This window comes from Molossus molossus, unplaced genomic scaffold (genome assembly GCF_014108415.1).
Source record: "Molossus molossus isolate mMolMol1 unplaced genomic scaffold, mMolMol1.p scaffold_m16_p_1, whole genome shotgun sequence".
NCBI lineage: Eukaryota > Metazoa > Chordata > Mammalia > Chiroptera > Molossidae > Molossus > Molossus molossus.
In genome coordinates this window covers 28,578,866-28,592,239 of record NW_023425344.1, presented here as the reverse complement: position 1 = coordinate 28,592,239, position 13,374 = coordinate 28,578,866, and the positions used below count along the sequence as shown (strand labels likewise).

General features: G+C 39.1%; 1 protein-coding gene across 2 annotated transcripts in view; it reads left to right on the top strand.

Annotated features, from left to right (window-relative positions):
- Positions 1–468: 468 nt before the first annotated feature.
- SMIM14 (small integral membrane protein 14) overlaps positions 469–13,374 on the top strand; it is a 95,851-nt gene continuing 82,945 nt past the window's right edge. Inside the window, exon 1 of one of the 2 annotated variants that reach the window (XM_036269725.1) lies at positions 469–695. The gene's annotated coding sequence lies outside the window, so the exon portion shown is untranslated. Of the gene's footprint in view, positions 696–9,649; positions 9,843–13,374 lie in introns of those variants that run through there. The other variant, XM_036269735.1, reaches the window with a different exon arrangement.

Genomic DNA, 13,374 nt, shown 5'->3' with positions numbered 1-13,374 from the left:
TTAATACTCCTTTTGATCTTAATTTTAGCCAGCTTCCTGGGTGAAAGTATGCTAGGGTAAAGGGGATCAAAAGCTGCCACATTCGATGTATTTTTGTACATAAGACAAAATCCTCTATGCCCTATTTTCACGTGGCCCTTAGTGATCAAAAACACAATCTCTGTAGCGGTACCCGGTTTTAGCAGACATCAACCTGCGCCCACCACTTCCCCAACTATTCCAAAGACTCCGGTCGAGGATGGTTGTCTGCTTAGGCAAATGGGGACGCACAGTGCAGGAAAAACGTCTCGGACAAACAGAGACTACGGCGGGGCAGTGTAACACCCGCGAGGCCTCGCCCCACTCAACCGGAACTGCAACCGCCGCACTCAGTCCCACAAGTATCGTGACGCTCGCGCCCGTCCCGCCTCCCCGGACGCACTGGGCAGGCGCGGAGTGCGCGCATGCTCGGCAGACAGGCCGCTGGGGTCGCGAGCCGCTGCAATCTGTTGCGCCGCCGCCCGCGGAAGCGGGTAGATCCGGGTCTCGTGGCTGATAGTGACGTGGTCAATCGCACCAAAACAGAGGAGGGGAGGAAGCCGGAGGCCGGGAGCAGCAGCCGCAGCCGCAGCGTTCCGGAAGCTCCAGGCGGTCTTTGTGCCGAGCCTTGGTCCCGGCCCCCATCCTCCCCGCCCCGTCGGTTGTTGTCTGGGCGGGTGAGTGTCTCCCCTTCGGTCCACCTTTCTCTCACCCCGTTTTTTCCTGGGGAGGGGGTGGTCCTCAGGCTCTCGCGGACTGCGGTGGCTGCGGCAGAGAGGGGCTGCTTCTCGGGTTGGTGGTTCCCCGGCCGGGCTGGCGACTCTGCATCGGGAGAACCCCGCTGCTGCCGAGCCCTCGTCCCCCGGCAATGTGCGAGGCAGAGAGCCTGATATTTGGCTCTCTCTGCAGGAAACCGTAGTCGGGGCTTGGCAGGAAAGTCGACTGTAGCCCCGGCTGGTTTTATTTTTAGGGCAAGACAGTTAACTCGGGTGGAGGCGTGTAATGGAGTAAAAGAAGAGAGTCGTTACGTAGCTGGTAGGAGAAACCCACAAATCCTGAAATTCACACCATCTCATTTACCTCTGTTCTTGAGCCCTTGCGGGGTTTAAGGAAGACACTAGGATGCGTCCTTTGTTGTGATTGATGAGACAGAAAAGCTGCCCTCCCGAAAGCGGGAGGTTTTTATCCTTTATTGTGCTGTGAATTAAAAGGATTCCCTTTTCCTATTTGTTCAGTAAGTGGAACCAGAGCTGACAGTAATGAGGTAGCACCCTTTATTGGAACAGATTATGTGCGATAAACTGGTTACAGGAGTACCCGAAGTCCCATGTTGCCGTTGAAAGCCAAAGTTTTCCAAAGTGGCTGTTTCTATGTGTGTGAAGATTTTAGTCCAGATGATGTTTGTTAGCCGTTGAGGGTCAGTAGGATGTTTTCAGTTGTCCTAGTTTGCAAAATCGAAGATGTGGCCTTAATAAGAGAATGTCTTGGGTTTGTATCAAGAGAGTCGGATGAGCTGTTCGCACGTAATAACCTGTGTTTGTTGAAGAGAGACGTTCCAGCTTTTGTGTGTTATTATCAGAAATCGTTGGCAACTATGCCTACAATAATCTGAAGGGCAGTAACTCTCTCAGCTCTTTTGGTCTTGAAACCCTTAGGAAGTATTCTCGCTGCCCAGTTCTGTGGAGATGGCAGAAAGCTTGTTTTCCCTTCCGCTTAAGGTGACTGGCCACGCAGATTCCTCTAGTGTAGCCTTCTGCCAGCCCTGCCACCCTCCGCACCCCGTGAGGGCACGAAAGAGACCTGAAGACCAAAACCTCCTTTTTGTCCTAACTTGGTTTTTAAAAATAACATCCCCCCTCCCCCGCCCAGAACTCATTAATTGAAGTGTTTCTTTGGTAAAGGGCGAGAAAAAAAAAAAACAGAAGTACTGTATGTGCTAATTGTCCCTTATCAAATCCTGGAAGAGTTCTTATGAATTTAGACTACCACCTTGCGGGGGGGGGTGGGGGTACTTTCTTGGGTGATGTAACATGGACCTCTTAACAAATTTCTTTGTTCTTTGTGGGCAGTTGAGATCTTTTTTCTTAATACTACAGTCGGAATCCTGTTAATTTAGACAAATGAAATTGTTTTCCTGCAGTTCTTTTAAAATTTTATGCTAATGCATAACTGAATATTTTTGCTTATACAAAATAATTTGTGATAATTGGGGAAAGTGATGATTAAGACATATAAACACAAAAGAAGAAAAGTGGTCAGTATTCCTGCCATGCGTAGATCACTGGTGTTATCTGAGGTTTATATCCTTGAAGACTTTTTTTCAGCATATATATATATATATATATATATATATATAAAATTGATTTTCGAGAGAGGAAGGGAGAGAGAAGAGAGTGAGAGAAACATTGATTTATTGTTCCACTTATTTATGCATTCATTGGTTGATTCTTGTATGTACCCTGATTAGAGGTGGAACCCGAAACCTTGGCATATCAGGACAATGCTCTAACCAATTGAGAAACCTGACCAGGGTGGTATTTATATATTTTATACAAAAAAATGGTATACAAAAAAAGCTTATGCTTTTCTGTAACCTGCTTATTCAGATATGGACTTTTCGACCTTAACTTTTAAAGAATATTCACTGTGTGTTTGCCAGATCATAATGTTTAAATGATAGTTTTAAAAGATTTTCTCCCACATATTTATGATATTGTTGTAAGATTTAAGAAATTAATATGCGTTGTGTGGCAAAGTAAGGTTTTTCTTGTTTAACTCTCAGAAGAGTAGGCACAGATTAGCCAGAGTTGACAATATGGAAGTTTAAAAAGTTTTTTGCTAATTTTGTGATTTAATTCAGGTATAGGTTTAGTTCCAGTCCATAGCTACAGTATGTTCTCATTGCTGACCAGCACTGGGGTTGCAGCAATAAGGTCCTGAAAGATTTTACTTTATGAATCACATTTAGTATGCTTTATTGACTTTGAGTCTTGGATATGTGCCCATTTAGTTCAGTGCTTTATGGGTGGTGCCAAAAGAGAAGGAAATGTCCTCTTCACCTCAGCTTCAAAGATAAGTACATACTGCAAAGTATTCCAAATATACTGATAACCCATTTGGATTTTCATTAGTCAGAAATTTATCCAAAACCTTTAAATCTTTATTTTCATTCCGTGTCTCTTGGGTAAAACAGTCCCAGATGCTATCTACTCATTATCTGACTTAATTATTTTTCTTTGGTTTGCCTTAAGTTATGGTGTTCAGTATATATTCTAGATGTATCCACTTCTTCCCATCTTTACTGCCACCACCTTTGCCAACTATCACCATCTCTTACCCAGCTTCTGCTGTAACCTGCTGGTCTCCATGCTTTCACTTTGGCTTTTTATGGTTCATTCCCCCTACTACTGCTTATGAGATCCTTTAAAATGTAAACCAGACGTTGTAGTCCCTTTGTTGAAAGCCTCCCATCACATTCAGAGTAAAGTCCAAACTCCTTACTAAAGCTTGCCAGGCACTACCAATTTGGCACTAGATCAGTGTGGTAGAGCCTGACCATGTCAGTTTCTTCCTTTATTCCAGCCTGACTAGCATTGTTCCTGGAACGTGCCAGGCATGCTCTTGCCTTAGGGCATGTGCACTTGCTGCACCCTATGGCTTCCCTACTCTTACCCTAGATCTTGCTGCTGATTCCATGATGTAATTCAGGTCTTAGTTCAGATGTAGCTTCTTCAAGGAGATTGCCCTGAATTGATCTCTTTATTCTCTAGTTTTCTCCATAATATTTGTCACTATTTGGAATTTCCTTTATTTTTTTGGTTAATCCTCACCAGAGGATATTTTTTTCATTGGTTTTTTGAGAGAGTGGAAAGAAGGAAGGGAGGAGGGGAGGGGGAGGGGGAAGGGGAAGAAAGAGAGAGAGAGAGAGAGAGAGAGAGAAAGAAAGAAAGAAAGAAAAGAAAGAAACATTGAAACATTGATGTGAGAAACACACAGATTGGTTGTCTTCCACAGGTGCCCCAGGATCGAACCTGCAACCGAGGTATGTGCCCTTGATCTGGAATTGAACCCGAGACCCCTTGGTCAAAGGGCTTATGCTCCAACCACTGAGCCAGACCGGCCAGGGCTGGGCCATGGTTTTTATTAAGGGCAAGATAAAGTTTTCTGTACCATTTCCAATCCTATCCTTAATGAAGTCCATTGTTTTTTACATCTGGGAGATGACCTCAAGAAACATTCTGCAAAAACTCCTAGGTCTTTTTGCTTTGAGTATTGAGTAATCAGCCTACCAGGCTTAAAGTAAATTTGGAGTATTTTCTCCTTCCTGTGCGTTACCTTGTATTCCACACACCAATAGCCCATAACACTTTCTGCCTGCTTGTGCGGTCATTTGGGTTTTTCCTATATTTTCTCCATTGATTTGGGCGTTTTATTATTTGGACTACCATTGGATCATCATAAACTGAATAAATTTCTCACTGCAAGATCCCTTTCCAAAAATGATTTGAAAAATGGTAAATTTGATTGCATTGATATTTTTATGGGGGTACTTAATTCAGAGAATATTGGTTGTCTTTTCTCTCTTCTTTGTCTTTAAGCCTGGCTACCTGTTTATCTGTGGAGGCTCTTGTCATTTATGACCTTTACCAGAGCTCTTTCCTGACCCACCTTAGGCTTTTGTGAACAGCTGTGTGAAACATCACTTTACCTTCCATATTTAATTGTCTGTAGCTGTCTGGCCTATTCCTTTGGGAGGCCCCATGAGGTCAGGATGGACTAATTAGGCAATAAGTAGGCTTGTTGATGGACTTAATGAAGAAAAATCTCAACTTTATTTTGTATCTGTGAAAAACAGTACATTGATAAAAATAATTTTTTGTAATAGTTTTTTTCATATAATTTAATAGGACGTAGAACAAAAACCTCAATATAAGACACTAAATTGTCTAAATGGATGATGATAAATAGTGATATATTAATATATGGGTTATAAAGATTTTGCAGAAAATTAAGCACTCCCAACTGTTCTTTGTTACATTGTGGTTTACATTAGGATTTTTTTTTTAAATCCTCACCCAAGGATATTTTTCCATTTATCTTTAGATAGCGTAGGAGAGAGAGAGAAACATTGATGTGAGAGAGACACATTGACTGGCTGCCTCCTACAGGACCCCAACCAGGGCCAGGGACAAACCGCAACCAAGGTATGTGCTCTTGACCGGAATCAAACCCAAGACTGGTCCGTGGGCCGACACTCTAAATGCTGAGCCAAACTGGCCAGGGCCATATTAGGATTTTTTAAGATTGTAAAATTTCTTAGACAGTTACTACTACAGGTTTATAAGTAAAGGTATTCTTTCAGTATGTGTTTACATGCATATTCATGGTTTGGCTCACACATGTCTTATCCATATGAATATTTGTTTCCATAGTTGGGCATGTATCAGTAGAAACTGCACTTAGGTAAACTTTCAAAGCCATTTTAAAAGAGTGCTGAATATTATTTGAGTCTGAAATTAAAAGACAATTACCTGCCTTAATATCAATAATAATGGCATTTGATATTTATAGAATATATATGCCAATCCCTTGCTTTCCTTTACGTTATGTTTACCTGACACATCAACCCTCCAAATCAGATACTGTTATTCCTACTTTACACTGGAGGAGACAGACTCTGGGTAGTTAGGTAAATTGCACAAGGTAAAGCCACTAGTACTGTTGGAATTCAAGCCCAATTTTCCCTTGACCCAACGTTCATGTACTTTATATTACAACAGAGTTGATTAGTCCTTTTGACTTACATAATCATGGAAGTTGTAGTAAATAAATCTACCTGTTTTAGCTATCAGAATATACTAGTAGCATTACTTGCATGACTGGTTTTGTTCTATTTAAACTTGAATTGGCTATGCATTTCTAATAACCCTTCACCCACCTTTGTATTTATTTATTTATTTATTTTTTTGTTATTTGCCCCTAGTGGAAACTGAACCCAGGACTCTCTGGTCCGCAGGCCGACGCTCCAACCGCTGAGCCAAACCGGCCAGGGCTCCCCCACCTTTTTAAACACAAGACATGTTTGTTACTGAAAAGCTGCAATGGATAGTAATATAAACAGTCGTCCCTCACCACTTCATGCTTCGACTTTTGCGGGTTCATTGTATCGCGGATTTTTCAAATATATTAAAAAGTTGATCGAGACAGTGAAAATGATACAGCAAGTGCTTGGTTGCCTGAGTCAATTATACACCCCTGTATTACAATTGCAATTAAAATTACTGTATGTATGGACTGTAGGCCTATGTATTTGAGCACCCCAGGAATCCTTTAATGCCAAGTGCTACCGCTAGAGTCTGGAACGGATTAACTGCAATAAATGAGGGATAACTGTAAAGCCAAAGACAAAATATAATCCACTCATTCAGAAGTCATCTCTGCACATATTTCCTTCCAATGTTTTATTTTATTTATTTATTTTTATCAAGAGATTGCCGATTTCATTCCCGGTCAGGGCACATACCTGGGTTGCGGGCTTGATCCCCGATAGGGGGCATGCAGGAGGCAGCTGATTGATGTTTCCCTCTCACATCCATGTTTCTGTCTCTCTCTTTAAAAAAAACAACAACAATAAAAACATTAAAAAATAAGTCATATTTAAAACTTTTTTTTTTGCATTTGTCTTCAGATAGATCAGAAGGGAGAGAAGGGGTAAAGAGAGAGACAGAAACATCGATATGAGAGAGACACATCAAGCGGTTGCCACCCACACAACCCCAACTGGGGTGGGGACAAACTGCAATCGAGGTACGTGCCCTTAGTGGGAACCGAACCCGGGACTCTCTGGTCCCCAGGCTGACGCTCTAACCCCTGAACCAAACTGGCCAGGACCATATTTAAAATATTTTAATGATGTGAAATGTAGTGACTTTAATAGTAATTCAACAAGTATATATAGCATACATATACTTGCAATACCTAGAAAATTTACATGAAGGTTTTTAATAGAAGATGCCTCTAAGGAGAGGAGAGTATCTTTTACTTTTATTACAGTTTATTTTTTTTAGAACCTGTCTGTGTTAGAATTTTAAAACTATAAATGTGTATTACTTTTAAAATTAAATTCCACTCTTTGGAAAAGTGTATATTTTTCTAAACTAAAATAAATTTTAGGTGTATGGTAGTATTTATATTTTGTTTATAACATCTTAAACTTTGGTGCATTTGCTTTGGAGAAAGTTACCTTCTTGTTACTTATTTTCATATTGAATTTTCATTTCCCTTTTTGCACTTAGGTCGAAGCACTGATGTGAGTCTCAGCTTTGTAAAAATACAGAATAAAGCTGGGTTTTACTTGACTGCACTCATTGACAAGTGTTGCAGGTGCAACACTTTCAAAATTTAACAGCTAATAAAGGTTCTTCAAATCAGGTTAGGGATGCAGTAAGCATCTTCATGGTAATATGCCCCAGACTTAGAGATCAGTGTTCTGGCTGCTATCTTGTTTTATCTTACAATATATGTTTTAAAAAACAAAGTAATTTAGCATAGTATATATTTTATTGCTTTGTTACTCTTAGCAAAGGTAATGTGGAAGAAACTGACTTGTTTGAAATTTCGAAGACTTTTGAAATTGGTGTTTATTCATGTTTCCTTTTTTAATAACATTGCTTTCTTTTTTTGTTGTTGTTAATCCTCACCTGAGGATATTTTTCCATTGATTTTTAGAGTGGAAGGAGGGAAGGAGGGAGAGAGAGAGAAACATCAATGTGAAAGAGATATATTGATTGTTTGCCTAGTGCACGACCCCAGCTGGGGCTGGGGATTGAACCTGCAACCCAGGTACACACCCTTGACAGGGAATTGAACCTGAGATCCTTCGGTCTGAGAGCCGATGCTCTAACCACTGAGCAAAACCAGCCAAGACAACACTATTGCTTTCTTTTATCACAGTGGTTCTAAGCATTTTCCTGGTATCGTGAATGGCATTTGTGCATCTATGTGTAGATATGTTCTCTAGGCTATAGCATGGTTGAGAAAGGCTGTACGTTACATTAGTTGGGAGAGCAGTAACCATAATTCCTTCTGCTCAAAAAGTCATGTAGACAAGCAAGTGAATGAGAATGATACTGAGGAAAAGTCTGGATTCCACTCAAATCTATCTGAATGATGTAAACCATAAACTTGTAACATTACTTGTGATGTACCTCACAGTTTCAGAAGACACTAGTACTTTGTAATACAACTGTTGACAAGTGCTTTCCTAACATTTATGAGAAACTTATATCCACTGTGATTTGGGATCACATAGTATGGAATTTTTAAATGTTGTAATTCGGATTATGACTACTAAGTTCTCTCTTTTTTGTGTGTGAAATACATATAATTATGTAATTTTCTTCCTTTTTTTTGACTACTAAGTACTCTTAAGAAATTTAGAAAACATTTTCTGAATATGAAACTTTGGGTTATGATATTGAATATAAATAAAGATGATTCAATTGAAAAGTTTTTCTTTATTTGACTGTTTATAATAAATTTTACTCCCGGACCTTGAGAGACTCTTTGGGATTCTACAGAAGTAAGGAACAGCCTGACAAGGACAGGAAATTCTTAGGTGAGGGACCAAGAATCAGAACAGAAGACTTCTTTCTTCCCATTCTCTTTTATACCCAAGAGTGATAGCTGAGCCCCAGGGGAATACAAACACTCCAAAGCAGTATAGAGAACTTGGGCTGATGGTTGAAGATACATTTCAAATCTAAAGGCTTACAGTTGAATTGGTCCAGAGCATTTTACAGTTTATAAAGCACTCTTACAAATTCTCACTTGATCCTCGCAACAGTCTTTTAAAATGAATAGTTTCAGTTAACACTCCTGTTTTATAGTTAGAGAGACTGAAGTCACAGAGAAGCTAAGTAATACTTTCATTCTCAGTAGTATTGCCATAACTTGAATCATTTATCTAAGATGTATTTTTTCTGCTCTTTCATGATGTTTTAGCAAGTGTTGCCTAAGGTAATTCCTAGAATATGATCAAATGCTGCTAAGGAACAAAAGAGTCACTGAAGAAAGAAGGTAATGTCTAAGACATAGGAAAATAGGGTCATAGTAACTGGTAATTTCCAGAAAAGTGGTGGCAGCCCCCAGGTGGACCTTTAATAGAGTCTGCGCTGCAGAGACATTGAGGAATTAAAGAGCTAAGAAAATTCTTGAGGACCTTGAAGAGTTAATGAGAAGTATTTTCCTTTTCTTTGAATTTGAACTTTCTCCAGAGAGGTTATTGCAGAAGTCATTTGTCTGTGTCATTTATTTTGGCTAATGATATTGGTATGTAATTATATTATCATATTAATTTTTTTTTAAATCCTCACCCGAGGGCATTTTTCCATTTTTTATTCAGACAGAGTGGGAGGGAGAGAGAGAGAGAGAAACATCGAAGTGAAAGGGACACATCGAGTGGCTGCCACCCGCACGACCCAACCAGGGCCCGGGACAAAATGCAACCAAGGTACATGCCCTTAGTGGGAACCGAACCCGTGTGTCCCTGGACCGCAGGTCAATGCTCAAACCAGCCAGGGCTGCTTTTAATTAATAATTAACTTGATTGCCAGCTCTTGGAGGAAGGGGCTGCTTTTTATTCTATATCCTCTTCAGAACTCTTCTGTCTGTTAACTTAGTCCCCTGAGGACTTATTAGCAATATCCTCTTCAGGAAAGGAGAAGTGAAAGAAGATATGGGTTTGAATTCCACCTCTGTTGTGTGACTTCGGGTAAGTCACTGAAGCTCTCTGGGCCTTAGTTCTTTCCTCCTCAAATGAAAAGGTGAGAACTGATGCATCCCCAAAGTTTTTTTTTTTTATTAATGTATTTTTGTTACAGATGTTTCTCCTTTTTCCCCCACTGACACCCTCCTCCCCATCCCCCTCAAAGTTTTTTTTTTGTTTTAAGGGAAAGGAAAATTTATTTGAAAGATACATAGACTCCCTGCAGCAGGAAGGGGACCCAAGTGGGTCCCCAAAGTTTTAATAGTACCACTTGTGAAATTGTCATTTGTTGAATGTGAATAAATGAAGAGTTCGCATCCTCTAATCTATACGTGGTCCATACAGTGATATCTTGCACAGGCTTCCGGGTCACACTGATCTTGTTTCCTCTATACATTCCCATTTTTCTCTATGGAAAGTAAACATTTTGTTGTCTTTTTTTAAAAAACAGAGAGAGGAAGGGAGAAAGGGGAATGAGAGAAACATTGATTGGCTGCCTCCTATACGCCCCCTAGTGGGAATGAAGCCCACAACGTGGGAACGTGCGCTGACCCAGGAATCAAACTGATGGCTTCTTGGTGTAGGGAACTACGCTCAGTCAACTCAGCCACACCAGCCAGGGCTTGTTGTCATTTTTTAAACCCTGTTATAGTCTCTTCCTTTTGAATAGTGTGCCCTCTGAAAGAATATCTTTCAGTTTTTTTATCCCATAAAAATATTTTATGTTAAGAATTTCAGAGGTGGTTTTTCTTATCTTTTACTCTTATGAACAGCTACTTCTAGATGGAACATGTAGAGGGAATATTATAAGAAATTTGTAACTATAATTGCTTGACTATTAATTTGAATTTTTAAAAAATGTCATGATAGAATTCAGAGAATTCTTAAGTACAGAGAATTGAGATATTTAAAGTATAAAATGGGGTTTATTTCAGCATTTAAATATGTAAAATGTCTTTAACTTCTCCCATGTGTAGTTTTATTAAAGTTTTAAACAAACACTGATTGATTGATTTGAATTTGAGTCTGTATCCTTTTCTTGCCCACTTCCAATTAGAGATGCAAATGTAGTTTAAGAGAAAAGTATGTTATTAGTAATAAGTAATAGGGAGTCAAATTGATGGTTTTCTAATTTCTGTACTGCTCTGAAGTTGTCTTTATAAGGGTGAAACATGTAACTAGTATAATTGGTCATAAGTGACAGATGTGTAATGAATCCTGGTCAGGACTTTACATTGTGACTTCCTGTCCAGGGTCTGTCTCATACCAGATATTTCATCATGGTCAGGTTGCTAGCTTATTTGAAACTATTGTCTTCATTTTACTTATTTTTTGTTTAATTTATTGATTGATTGATTTTAGAGAGATAGGAAGAGGGGGAGAGAGAGGAAGAGAAACATCTATTTGTTGTTCCACTTATTTATGCATTCATTGGTTGCTTCTTGTATATGCCCTGACCGGAGATAGAACCTATAACCTGGTGTATCAGGATGACACTAACCAGCTAAGCTACCTGGCCAGGGCCCTGTTTTCCTTATTTTAAAAATGGGTTATTTTCCTGCTTTGACTTTGTCAGAAGGGTGGTTATTAGGATGTGAAATTAGTAAAGCTATAGGCAAATATAAACTATTATAAGGTATGGCTGTGTTTGAGATCCATTTCTGATCAAAGAATAAAGCAAATGAATATGTTGCAAAATATTGTATATGAGTGAATTTGAACACCTTAATACATTGAGATGCCAGGTCATCTGATAAAAGTAATCCCAAGTATATATATCTTAGTATATAGTATAATATTATAAAAATACTGGAATTCATAGTTTGTTCTTCCTGTTTAATATAAAAGGTAGCCAGAGTTTTGGGATATCTCTGCATATTTGTTTGATCAGTTTTCTAACTGGCTACTGGGTAGAAACTTGGTGTCAGAAAGCTATTTCTAGAAAAACATTATTTTTAGAGGTAATTACCTTTGTGATATAATTGGGAATAAGATTAAAAATAGAGAGCGAACCCAGGTGTAGGCTCCCTGAATGTCCTGGGGGCAGTCCAGCAGTTTCTGGCATATGATTCACTTCCTTGGTTTTATAACTTTGGAGCTCTAATCAATAGAATTGATGATTTTTTCTATAAATGCTGCTTCTGAGTTCCCCATTTCATTGGTCAGAATCTCTGTTTTCTGTCTTGTAAAAACAAATTGCATGCATTATAAATTGTTACTTGTATTTTGCTCTTGCAGTAGGTTTTTATTTTCATTTAAATGGAAAGAATTTTGTCTTGGCCAGTGTGGCTCAGAGGTTGAGCGTCAACCTATGCACTAAGAGATTGCTGGTTCGATTCAGCGTCAGGGCACATACCCAGGTTGTGGGCCTCATCCCCAGTGGGGGGCATGCAGGAGGTGGCCAGTCAATGTTTTTAATCACTGATGTTTCTGTCTCTCTCTCCCTCTCCCTTCCTCTTTCTCTCTCATAGCAGTAAAGAAAAAAAAAATTTTTTTTTAATAAATGGAAAGAATTTTGATATGTTCTTGATTACTGTAAAGATTTGATTGGCTATTTGAAAAGGTGATTTCATCATAAATCACCTTCTTAATATCATAGTAGAAAGATAGTTTTCATACTCTGACCTTGAGTCAACCTTGGTTATTCCTGCTTTCTCAGGAAGAACCCTTTGTTTTCATGGGGTAGAAGGTAGGGCAGCAAAGGAGGTTTTGTTTTGTTTCCCATAAAAATGTATTTTAAAAAAACAGGTATGCTTGAAAATGTTATACTAAAAAGTAGAATATTATAGTGAATCCCTATGTAGCCATCAACTGGTTTCAACAATTAGTCAACTAATGGCTGTTCTATTTTGTCTGTATCTCTCCTTTTGCAGGATTATTTTCAGTTATATTCCAGGCATTTTATCTTTATAATTGAAAATACTTAATCGAATCTTTCAAAGTTAAGGACTCTTTAGATGTGATATTTGACATTGTAGTTATGTTTTAAAAAATCAGTAATTGATAAATGCCCTTTAATGGAGTCAGTATTCACAGTTCTTGGTTGTTCCATAGATGTCCTTTTACTAGGTTTATTTGAATCAGGATTCAGACTAGTTCTATACATGACATTTGATTGATATCTTTTATATTTCTTAAACTGTAATCATATCCCTGCCATCTCTTAAAGTTTTAAAAAAATTTTTCATCTTGGCCAATTTTTCTCAGTGGTTAGAGCATTGGCCCTCTGACCAAAGAGTTGCGGGTTCGATCCCAGTCAAGGGCATGTACTTTGGTTACAGTTTGATCCCTGGTTGGGGTCGTGTGGGAGGCAACAATTGAAGTGTGTCTCTAACATGGATTTTTTTCCCCCTCTTTCCTTCCTACTCTATCTGAAAAAAAATCAATAGAAAAATATCCTTGGGTGAGGATGAAAAAAGTTTTTTTTAATTTATTGATTTTTTTAGAGAGAGAGAGAGAGAAACATCGATTTGTTGTTCCACTTATGTATGCATTTATTGGTTGCTTCTTGTATGTGTGTGCCCTGACCAGGGATTGAACCTGCATCCTTGACAAATCGGGACGACTCTCTAACCGAGGAGCTACCTGGC